The sequence below is a fragment of the Balaenoptera physalus genome, assembly GCF_965194825.1.
Source record: "Balaenoptera physalus genome assembly, chromosome: X".
Lineage (NCBI taxonomy): Eukaryota > Metazoa > Chordata > Mammalia > Artiodactyla > Balaenopteridae > Balaenoptera > Balaenoptera physalus.
Window position 1 is genome coordinate 23674590 of NC_138903.1, and position 12617 is coordinate 23687206.

Genomic DNA, 12617 nt, shown 5'->3' on the forward strand with positions numbered 1-12617 from the left:
TTATTGTTTTTTGAATTTTTCAATATTATTTTATTTTCTTGTACAGTAGGTACTTATTAGTTATCCATTTTATACATATCAGTGTATATATTTGAATCCCAATTTCCGAATTCATCACACAATAACTACCACACCCCCACTTTCCCCCTTTGGTGGCCATACGTGGGTTCTCCACATCTGTGTATCAATTCAATCCTGCAAACCGGTTCATCTGTTCCATTTTTCTAGGTTGCATATATATGCGTTTATATACGATATCTGTTTTTCTCCTTCTGACTGACTTCACTCTGTATGACAGTCTATAGATCCATCCACACCTGTACCAATGAACCAACTTAGTTCCTTTTTATGGCTGAGTAATATTCCATGGTATATATGTACCTCATCTTCTTTATCCATTAGCTTGTGCATGGGCATTTAGGTTGTTTTCATGACCTGGCTATTGTAAATACTGCTACAATGAACATTGGGGTGCATGTGACTTTTAGAACTATGGTTTTCTCTTGGTGTATGCCCTGTAGTGGGTTCTCTGGGTCGTATGGCAATTCTGTTTTTCATTTTTTAAAGGAACCTCTTTACTGTTCTCCATAGTGGCTGTATCAATTTACATTCCCAACAACAGTGCAAGAGTATTCTCTTTGCTCCACACCCTGTCCAGCAATTGTTGTTTGTTGATTTTCTGATGATGCCCGTTCTAAATGGTGTGAGGTGATACCTCAGTGTAGTTTTGATGTGCATCTCTCTAATAATTAGTGACGTTGAGCAGGTTTTGATGTGCTTGTTGGCCAGCTGTGTGTCTTCTTTGTAGAATTGTCTATTTAGGTCTTCTGCCCATTTTTCGATTGGGTTGTTCGTTTGTTTAATACCAAGCTGCATGGGCTCTTTATATATTTTGGCGATTAATCCTTAGTCCGTTGATCCGTACGCAAATATTTTTCCCATTCTGAGGGCTGTCCTTTGGTCTTGCTTGTCGTTTCCTGTGTGTAGCAAAAGCTTTTAAGTTTCATTAGGTCCCACTTGTTTATTTTTGTTTTTATTTCCATTACTCTAGGAGGTGGATTAAAAAAGATCTTGCCGTGATTTATGTCAAAGCGTGTTATTGCTATGTTTTCCTCTAAGAGTTTTATAGTATCCTGTCTTACGTTTAGGTCTCTGTTCCATTTTGAGTTGATTTCTGTGTACGGTGCTTGGGAGTGTTCTAATTTCATTCTTTTACATGTGTCTGTCCAGTTTTCCCAGCACCACTTATTGTAGAGACTGTCTTTTCTCCATTGTGGATTCTTGTCTACTTTGTCATAGATTAGTTGACCATAGGTGCGTGGCTTTATCTCTGGGCTTTCTATCCTGTTGCATTGATCTATATTTCTGTTTTTGTGCCAGTTCCATCATGTCTTGATTACTGTAGCTTTATAGTACAGTCTGAAGTCGGGCAGTCTGATTCCTCTAGCTCTGTTTTTTGCTCTCAAAGTCCTTCGGCTCTTCCAGGTTTCTTGTGTCTCCATACAAATTTTAAATTTTTTGGGATCTAGTTCTGGAAAAAATGCCATTGGTAATTTGAGAGGGATTGCATTGAATATGTAGATTGCTTTCGTAGTATAGTCATTTTCACAACATTGATTCTTCCAATCCAAGAACATCGTATCACTCTCCATCTGTTTGTATCATCTTCAATTTCCTTCTTCCGTGTCATAGTTTTCAGCATACAGATCTTTTGTCTCCCTAGGTAAGTTTATTCGTAGGTAATTTATTCTTTCTGTTGCAATGGTTAATGGGAGTGTTTCCTTCATTTCTCTTTCAGATTTTTCTTCATTAATGTATAGGAATGCAAAGGATTTCTGTGCATTCATTTTCTATCATGCAACGTTACCAAATCCATGGAGTAGCTCTAGTTGTTTTCTGGTGGCATCTTTAGGATTCTCTAAGTATAGTGTCATGTCATCTGCACAGAGTGACAGTGTTACTTCTTCTTTTCCAACTTGTGTTCCTTTCATTTCTTTTGCTGCTCTGACTGCTGTGGCTAAAACTTCCAAAACTATGTTGAATAATAGTGGTGAGAGTGGTCATCCTTGTTTGTTCCTGATATTAGAGGACATGCTTTCAATTATTCACCATTGAGAATGTTTGCTGTGGGTTTGTCGTATATGGCCTTGATTAAGTGGAGTGAGGTTCCCTCTCTGCCCACTTTCTGGAGGTTTTTTATCAGAAATGTGTGTTGCAATTTGTCACAAGCTTTTCTGCATCGATTGACATGATCATACGTTTTTTCCTCTTCACTTTGTTCATAGGGTGTATCACATTGATTTGCGTATATTGAAGAATCCTTGCATCCCTGGGATCAATCCCACTTGATCATGAGGTATGATACTTTTAATGTGGTATTGGATTCTGTTTGCTACTATTTTGTTGAGCAGCTTTGCATCTATGTTCATCAGTGATATCGGTGTGTAACTTTAGTTCTTTGTACTGTATTTGTCTGGTTTTGGTATCAGGGTGATGGTGGCCTCATAGAAAGAGTTTGGGAGTGTTCCTTCTTCGCCAATTTTTTGGAAGAGTTGGAGAAGGATGGGTGTTAGGTCTTTTCTCCATGTTGGATAGAATTATCCTGTGAAACTACCTGTCCTGGACTTTTGTTTGTTGGACGATTGTTAATCACAGTTGCAAGTTCATTACTCGTACTGGGTCTGTTCATAGTTTCTATTTTTTCCTGTTTCAGTCTTGGAAGGTTGTACCTGTCTAAGAATTTGTGCATTTCTTCCAGATTGTCCATTTTATCTGCATAGATTTGTTTATAGTAATCTCTTACGAAGTTTTATATTTCTGTGTTGTCCGTGGTAACTTCTTTTTCATTTCTAATTTTATTGATTGCAGTCCTCTCCCTCTTTTTCTCGGTGAGTCTGGCTAAAGGTATATCAATATTGTTTACCTTCTCAAAGAACCAGCTTTTACTTTTACTGATCCTTGCTATTGTTTTCTTTGTTGCTATTTCAGTTCTTTCTTTCTTTTTTTTCTGCCTTTTTATTGACAGCCCCAACTACCTTCAGAGTTTGTTGTCTATTTAAGAAATGATCGGTTCAAATGAACATATCTTCTTCCTTTTATCTTATTGTTTTTTGAATTTTTCAATATTATTTTATTTTCTTGTACAGTAGGTACTTATTAGTTATCCATTTTATACATATCAGTGTATATATTTGAATCCCAATTTCCGAATTCATCACACAATAACTACCACACCCCCACTTTCCCCCTTTGGTGGCCATACGTGGGTTCTCCACATCTGTGTATCAATTCAATCCTGCAAACCGGTTCATCTGTTCCATTTTTCTAGGTTGCATATATATGCGTTTATATACGATATCTGTTTTTCTCCTTCTGACTGACTTCACTCTGTATGACAGTCTATAGATCCATCCACACCTGTACCAATGAACCAACTTAGTTCCTTTTTATGGCTGAGTAATATTCCATGGTATATATGTACCTCATCTTCTTTATCCATTAGCTTGTGCATGGGCATTTAGGTTGTTTTCATGACCTGGCTATTGTAAATACTGCTACAATGAACATTGGGGTGCATGTGACTTTTAGAACTATGGTTTTCTCTTGGTGTATGCCCTGTAGTGGGTTCTCTGGGTCGTATGGCAATTCTGTTTTTCGTTTTTTAAAGGAACCTCTTTACTGTTCTCCATAGTGGCTGTATCAATTTACATTCCCAACAACAGTGCAAGAGTATTCTCTTTGCTCCACACCCTGTCCAGCAATTGTTGTTTGTTGATTTTCTGATGATGCCCGTTCTAAATGGTGTGAGGTGATACCTCAGTGTAGTTTTGATGTGCATCTCTCTAATAATTAGTGACGTTGAGCAGGTTTTGATGTGCTTGTTGGCCAGCTGTGTGTCTTCTTTGTAGAATTGTCTATTTAGGTCTTCTGCCCATTTTTCGATTGGGTTGTTCGTTTGTTTAATACCAAGCTGCATGGGCTCTTTATATATTTTGGCGATTAATCCTTAGTCCGTTGATCCGTACGCAAATATTTTTCCCATTCTGAGGGCTGTCCTTTGGTCTTGCTTGTCGTTTCCTGTGTGTAGCAAAAGCTTTTAAGTTTCATTAGGTCCCACTTGTTTATTTTTGTTTTTATTTCCATTACTCTAGGAGGTGGATTAAAAAAGATCTTGCCGTGATTTATGTCAAAGCGTGTTATTGCTATGTTTTCCTCTAAGAGTTTTATAGTATCCTGTCTTACGTTTAGGTCTCTGTTCCATTTTGAGTTGATTTCTGTGTACGGTGCTTGGGAGTGTTCTAATTTCATTCTTTCACATGTGTCTGTCCAGTTTTCCCAGCACCACTTATTGTAGAGACTGTCTTTTCTCCATTGTGGATTCTTGTCTACTTTGTCATAGATTAGTTGACCATAGGTGCGTGGCTTTATCTCTGGGCTTTCTATCCTGTTGCATTGATCTATATTTCTGTTTTTGTGCCAGTTCCATCATGTCTTGATTACTGTAGCTTTATAGTACAGTCTGAAGTCGGGCAGTCTGATTCCTCTAGCTCTGTTTTTTGCTCTCAAAGTCCTTCGGCTCTTCCAGGTTTCTTGTGTCTCCATACAAATTTTAAATTTTTTGGGATCTAGTTCTGGAAAAAATGCCATTGGTAATTTGAGAGGGATTGCATTGAATATGTAGATTGCTTTCGTAGTATAGTCATTTTCACAACATTGATTCTTCCAATCCAAGAACATCGTATCACTCTCCATCTGTTTGTATCATCTTCAATTTCCTTCTTCCGTGTCATAGTTTTCAGCATACAGATCTTTTGTCTCCCTAGGTAAGTTTATTCGTAGGTAATTTATTCTTTCTGTTGCAATGGTTAATGGGAGTGTTTCCTTCATTTCTCTTTCAGATTTTTCTTCATTAATGTATAGGAATGCAAAGGATTTCTGTGCATTCATTTTCTATCATGCAACGTTACCAAATCCATGGAGTAGCTCTAGTTGTTTTCTGGTGGCATCTTTAGGATTCTCTAAGTATAGTGTCATGTCATCTGCACAGAGTGACAGTGTTACTTCTTCTTTTCCAACTTGTGTTCCTTTCATTTCTTTTGCTGCTCTGACTGCTGTGGCTAAAACTTCCAAAACTATGTTGAATAATAGTGGTGAGAGTGGTCATCCTTGTTTGTTCCTGATATTAGAGGACATGCTTTCAATTATTCACCATTGAGAATGTTTGCTGTGGGTTTGTCGTATATGGCCTTGATTAAGTGGAGTGAGGTTCCCTCTCTGCCCACTTTCTGGAGGTTTTTTATCAGAAATGTGTGTTGCAATTTGTCACAAGCTTTTCTGCATCGATTGACATGATCATACGTTTTTTCCTCTTCACTTTGTTCATAGGGTGTATCACATTGATTTGCGTATATTGAAGAATCCTTGCATCCCTGGGATCAATCCCACTTGATCATGAGGTATGATACTTTTAATGTGGTATTGGATTCTGTTTGCTACTATTTTGTTGAGCAGCTTTGCATCTATGTTCATCAGTGATATCGGTGTGTAACTTTAGTTCTTTGTACTGTATTTGTCTGGTTTTGGTATCAGGGTGATGGTGGCCTCATAGAAAGAGTTTGGGAGTGTTCCTTCTTCGCCAATTTTTTGGAAGAGTTGGAGAAGGATGGGTGTTAGGTCTTTTCTCCATGTTGGATAGAATTATCCTGTGAAACTACCTGTCCTGGACTTTTGTTTGTTGGACGATTGTTAATCACAGTTGCAAGTTCATTACTCGTACTGGGTCTGTTCATAGTTTCTAGTTTTTCCTGTTTCAGTCTTGGAAGGTTGTACCTGTCTAAGAATTTGTGCATTTCTTCCAGATTGTCCATTTTATCTGCATAGATTTGTTTATAGTAATCTCTTACGAAGTTTTATATTTCTGTGTTGTCCGTGGTAACTTCTTTTTCATTTCTAATTTTATTGATTGCAGTCCTCTCCCTCTTTTTCTCGGTGAGTCTGGCTAAAGGTATATCAATATTGTTTACCTTCTCAAAGAACCAGCTTTTACTTTTACTGATCCTTGCTATTGTTTTCTTTGTTGCTATTTCAGTTCTTTCTTTCTTTTTTTTCTGCCTTTTTATTGACAGCCCCAACTACCTTCAGAGTTTGTTGTCTATTTAAGAAATGATCGGTTCAAATGAACATATCTTCTTCCTTTTATCTTATTGTTTTTTGAATTTTTCAATATTATTTTATTTTCTTGTACAGTAGGTACTTATTAGTTATCCATTTTATACATATCAGTGTATATATTTGAATCCCAATTTCCGAATTCATCACACAATAACTACCACACCCCCACTTTCCCCCTTTGGTGGCCATACGTGGGTTCTCCACATCTGTGTATCAATTCAATCCTGCAAACCGGTTCATCTGTTCCATTTTTCTAGGTTGCATATATATGCGTTTATATACGATATCTGTTTTTCTCCTTCTGACTGACTTCACTCTGTATGACAGTCTATAGATCCATCCACACCTGTACCAATGAACCAACTTAGTTCCTTTTTATGGCTGAGTAATATTCCATGGTATATATGTACCTCATCTTCTTTATCCATTAGCTTGTGCATGGGCATTTAGGTTGTTTTCATGACCTGGCTATTGTAAATACTGCTACAATGAACATTGGGGTGCATGTGACTTTTAGAACTATGGTTTTCTCTTGGTGTATGCCCTGTAGTGGGTTCTCTGGGTCGTATGGCAATTCTGTTTTTCGTTTTTTAAAGGAACCTCTTTACTGTTCTCCATAGTGGCTGTATCAATTTACATTCCCAACAACAGTGCAAGAGTATTCTCTTTGCTCCACACCCTGTCCAGCAATTGTTGTTTGTTGATTTTCTGATGATGCCCGTTCTAAATGGTGTGAGGTGATACCTCAGTGTAGTTTTGATGTGCATCTCTCTAATAATTAGTGACGTTGAGCAGGTTTTGATGTGCTTGTTGGCCAGCTGTGTGTCTTCTTTGTAGAATTGTCTATTTAGGTCTTCTGCCCATTTTTCGATTGGGTTGTTCGTTTGTTTAATACCAAGCTGCATGGGCTCTTTATATATTTTGGCGATTAATCCTTAGTCCGTTGATCCGTACGCAAATATTTTTCCCATTCTGAGGGCTGTCCTTTGGTCTTGCTTGTCGTTTCCTGTGTGTAGCAAAAGCTTTTAAGTTTCATTAGGTCCCACTTGTTTATTTTTGTTTTTATTTCCATTACTCTAGGAGGTGGATTAAAAAAGATCTTGCCGTGATTTATGTCAAAGCGTGTTATTGCTATGTTTTCCTCTAAGAGTTTTATAGTATCCTGTCTTACGTTTAGGTCTCTGTTGCAGTTTGAGTTGATTTCTGTGTACGGTGTTTGGGAGTGTTCTAACTTCATTCTTTTACATGTGTCTGTCCAGTTTTCCCAGCACCACTTATTGTAGAGACTGTCTTTTCTCCATTGTGGATTCTTGTCTACTTTGTCATAGATTAGTTGACCATAGGTGCGTGGCTTTATCTCTGGGCTTTCTATCCTGTTGCATTGATCTATATTTCTGTTTTTGTGCCAGTTCCATCATGTCTTGATTACTGTAGCTTTATAGTACAGTCTGAAGTCGGGCAGTCTGATTCCTCTAGCTCTGTTTTTTGCTCTCAAAGTCCTTCGGCTCTTCCAGGTTTCTTGTGTCTCCATACAAATTTTAAATTTTTTGGGATCTAGTTCTGGAAAAAATGCCATTGGTAATTTGAGAGGGATTGCATTGAATATGTAGATTGCTTTCGTAGTATAGTCATTTTCACAACATTGATTCTTCCAATCCAAGAACATCGTATCACTCTCCATCTGTTTGTATCATCTTCAATTTCCTTCTTCCGTGTCATAGTTTTCAGCATACAGATCTTTTGTCTCCCTAGGTAAGTTTATTCGTAGGTAATTTATTCTTTCTGTTGCAATGGTTAATGGGAGTGTTTCCTTCATTTCTCTTTCAGATTTTTCTTCATTAATGTATAGGAATGCAAAGGATTTCTGTGCATTCATTTTCTATCATGCAACGTTACCAAATCCATGGAGTAGCTCTAGTTGTTTTCTGGTGGCATCTTTAGGATTCTCTAAGTATAGTGTCATGTCATCTGCACAGAGTGACAGTGTTACTTCTTCTTTTCCAACTTGTGTTCCTTTCATTTCTTTTGCTGCTCTGACTGCTGTGGCTAAAACTTCCAAAACTATGTTGAATAATAGTGGTGAGAGTGGTCATCCTTGTTTGTTCCTGATATTAGAGGACATGCTTTCAATTATTCACCATTGAGAATGTTTGCTGTGGGTTTGTCGTATATGGCCTTGATTAAGTGGAGTGAGGTTCCCTCTCTGCCCACTTTCTGGAGGTTTTTTATCAGAAATGTGTGTTGCAATTTGTCACAAGCTTTTCTGCATCGATTGACATGATCATACGTTTTTTCCTCTTCACTTTGTTCATAGGGTGTATCACATTGATTTGCGTATATTGAAGAATCCTTGCATCCCTGGGATCAATCCCACTTGATCATGAGGTATGATACTTTTAATGTGGTATTGGATTCTGTTTGCTACTATTTTGTTGAGCAGCTTTGCATCTATGTTCATCAGTGATATCGGTGTGTAACTTTAGTTCTTTGTACTGTATTTGTCTGGTTTTGGTATCAGGGTGATGGTGGCCTCATAGAAAGAGTTTGGGAGTGTTCCTTCTTCGCCAATTTTTTGGAAGAGTTGGAGAAGGATGGGTGTTAGGTCTTTTCTCCATGTTGGATAGAATTATCCTGTGAAACTACCTGTCCTGGACTTTTGTTTGTTGGACGATTGTTAATCACAGTTGCAAGTTCATTACTCGTACTGGGTCTGTTCATAGTTTCTAGTTTTTCCTGTTTCAGTCTTGGAAGGTTGTACCTGTCTAAGAATTTGTGCATTTCTTCCAGATTGTCCATTTTATCTGCATAGATTTGTTTATAGTAATCTCTTACGAAGTTTTATATTTCTGTGTTGTCCGTGGTAACTTCTTTTTCATTTCTAATTTTATTGATTGCAGTCCTCTCCCTCTTTTTCTCGGTGAGTCTGGCTAAAGGTATATCAATATTGTTTACCTTCTCAAAGAACCAGCTTTTACTTTTACTGATCCTTGCTATTGTTTTCTTTGTTGCTATTTCAGTTCTTTCTTTCTTTTTTTTCTGCCTTTTTATTGACAGCCCCAACTACCTTCAGAGTTTGTTGTCTATTTAAGAAATGATCGGTTCAAATGAACATATCTTCTTCCTTTTATCTTATTGTTTTTTGAATTTTTCAATATTATTTTATTTTCTTGTACAGTAGGTACTTATTAGTTATCCATTTTATACATATCAGTGTATATATTTGAATCCCAATTTCCGAATTCATCACACAATAACTACCACACCCCCACTTTCCCCCTTTGGTGGCCATACGTGGGTTCTCCACATCTGTGTATCAATTCAATCCTGCAAACCGGTTCATCTGTTCCATTTTTCTAGGTTGCATATATATGCGTTTATATACGATATCTGTTTTTCTCCTTCTGACTGACTTCACTCTGTATGACAGTCTATAGATCCATCCACACCTGTACCAATGAACCAACTTAGTTCCTTTTTATGGCTGAGTAATATTCCATGGTATATATGTACCTCATCTTCTTTATCCATTAGCTTGTGCATGGGCATTTAGGTTGTTTTCATGACCTGGCTATTGTAAATACTGCTACAATGAACATTGGGGTGCATGTGACTTTTAGAACTATGGTTTTCTCTTGGTGTATGCCCTGTAGTGGGTTCTCTGGGTCGTATGGCAATTCTGTTTTTCGTTTTTTAAAGGAACCTCTTTACTGTTCTCCATAGTGGCTGTATCAATTTACATTCCCAACAACAGTGCAAGAGTATTCTCTTTGCTCCACACCCTGTCCAGCAATTGTTGTTTGTTGATTTTCTGATGATGCCCGTTCTAAATGGTGTGAGGTGATACCTCAGTGTAGTTTTGATGTGCATCTCTCTAATAATTAGTGACGTTGAGCAGGTTTTGATGTGCTTGTTGGCCAGCTGTGTGTCTTCTTTGTAGAATTGTCTATTTAGGTCTTCTGCCCATTTTTCGATTGGGTTGTTCGTTTGTTTAATACCAAGCTGCATGGGCTCTTTATATATTTTGGCGATTAATCCTTAGTCCGTTGATCCGTACGCAAATATTTTTCCCATTCTGAGGGCTGTCCTTTGGTCTTGCTTGTCGTTTCCTGTGTGTAGCAAAAGCTTTTAAGTTTCATTAGGTCCCACTTGTTTATTTTTGTTTTTATTTCCATTACTCTAGGAGGTGGATTAAAAAAGATCTTGCCGTGATTTATGTCAAAGCGTGTTATTGCTATGTTTTCCTCTAAGAGTTTTATAGTATCCTGTCTTACGTTTAGGTCTCTGTTCCATTTTGAGTTGATTTCTGTGTACGGTGTTTGGGAGTGTTCTAATTTCATTCTTTTACATGTGTCTGTCCTGTTTTCCCAGAACCACTTATTGTAGAGACTGTCTTTTCTCCATTGTGGATTCCTGTCTACTTTGTCATAGATTAGTTGACCATAGGTGCGTGGCTTTATCTCTGGGCTTTCTATCCTGTTGCATTGATCTATATTTCTGTTTTTGTGCCAGTCCCATCATGTCTTGATTCCTGTAGCTTTGTAGTAGAGTCTGAAGTCGGGCAGTCTGATTCCTCCAGCTCTGTTTTTTGCTCTCAAAGTCCTTCGGCTCTTCCAGGTTTCTTGTGTCTCCATACAAATTTTAAGATTTTTTTGGGTCTAGTTCTGGAAAAAATGCCATTGGTAATTTGAGAGGTATTGCATTGAATATGTAGATTGCTTTCGTAGTATAGTCATTTTCACAACATTGATTCTTCCAATCCAAGAACATGGTATCTCTCTCCATCTGTTTGTATCATCTTCAATTTCGTTCTTCAGTGTCATAGTTTTCAGCATACAGATCTTTTGTCTCCCTACTTAGGTTTATTCCTAGGTTTTTTATTCTTTCTGTTGTAATGGTTAATGGGAGTGTTTCCTTCATTTCTCTTTCATAATTTTCTTCATTAATGTATAGGAATGCAAGGGATTTCTGTGCATTCATTTTGTATCATGCAACGTTACCAAATCCATGGATTAGCTTTAGTAGTTTTCTGGTGGCATCTTTAGGATTCTCTAAGTATAGTGTCATGTCATCTGCACAGAGTGACAGTGTTACTTCTTCTTTTCCAACTTGTGTTCCTTTTATTTCTTTTGCTGCTCTGACTGCTGTGGCTAGAACTTCCAAAACTATGTGGAATAATATTGGTGAGAGTGGTCATCCTTGTCTTCTTCCTCATATTAGAGGACATGCTTTCAGTTTTTCACCATTGAGGATGTTTGCTGTGGGTTTGTCCTATATGGCCTTGATTACCTTGAGTGAGGTTCCCTCTCTGCCCACTTTCTGGAGGGTTTTTATCAGAAATGTGTGTTGACATTTGTTACAAGCTTTTCTGCATCGATTGACATGATCATACGTTTTTTCCTCTTCGCTTTGTTAATAGGGTGTATCACATTGATTTTCGTATATTGAAGAATCCTTGCATCCCTGGAATTAATCCCACTTGATCATGAGGTATGATACTTTTAATGTGGTATTGGATTCTGTTTGCTACTATTTTGTTGAGCAACTTTCCATCTATGTTCATCACTGATATCAGTGTGTAACTTTAGTTTTTTGTACTACCTTTGTCTCGTTTGGGTATCAGGGTGAGGGTAGCCTCATAGAAAGAGTTTGGGAGTGTTCCTTCCTTGCCCATTTTTTGGAAGAGTTTGAGAAGGATGGGTGGTAAGTCTTTTCTCCATTTTGGATAGAATTAACCTGTGAAACCACCTGTCCTGGACTTTGTTTGTTGGACGATTTTCAATCAGAGTTGCAAGTTCATTGCTCGTACTGGGTCTGTTCATAGTTTCTATTTTTTCCTGGTTCACTCTTGGAAGGTTGTACCTGTCTAAGAATTTGTGCATTTCTTCCAGATTGTCCATTTTATCAGCATAGAGTTGCTTGTAGTAGTCTCTTACGAAGTTTTATAGTTCTCTGTTGTCCGTGGTAAGTTCTTTTTCATTTCTAATTTTATTGATTGCAGTCCTCTCCCTCTTTTTCTCGGTGAGTCTGGCTAAAGGTATGTCAATACTGTTTACCTTGTAAAAGAACCAGCTTTTACTTTTATTGATCCTTGCTATTGTTTTCTTTGTTGCTGTTTCCGTTCTTTCTTTCTTTTTTGTCTACCTTTTTATTGACAGCCCCAACTACCTTCAGAGTTTGTTGTCTATTTAGGAAATGATCGGTTCAAATGAACATATCTTCTTCCTTTTATCTTATTGTTTTTTGAATTTTTGAATATTATTTTATTTTTTATATAGCAGGCTCTTATTAGTTATCCATTTTATACATATTAGTGTATATGTTTGAATCCCAATTTCCGAATTCATCACACAATGACTACCACACCCGCACTTTCCCCCTTTGGTGGCCATACGTGGGTTCTCCACATCTGTGTATCAATTCAATCCTGCAAACCGGTTCATCTGTAC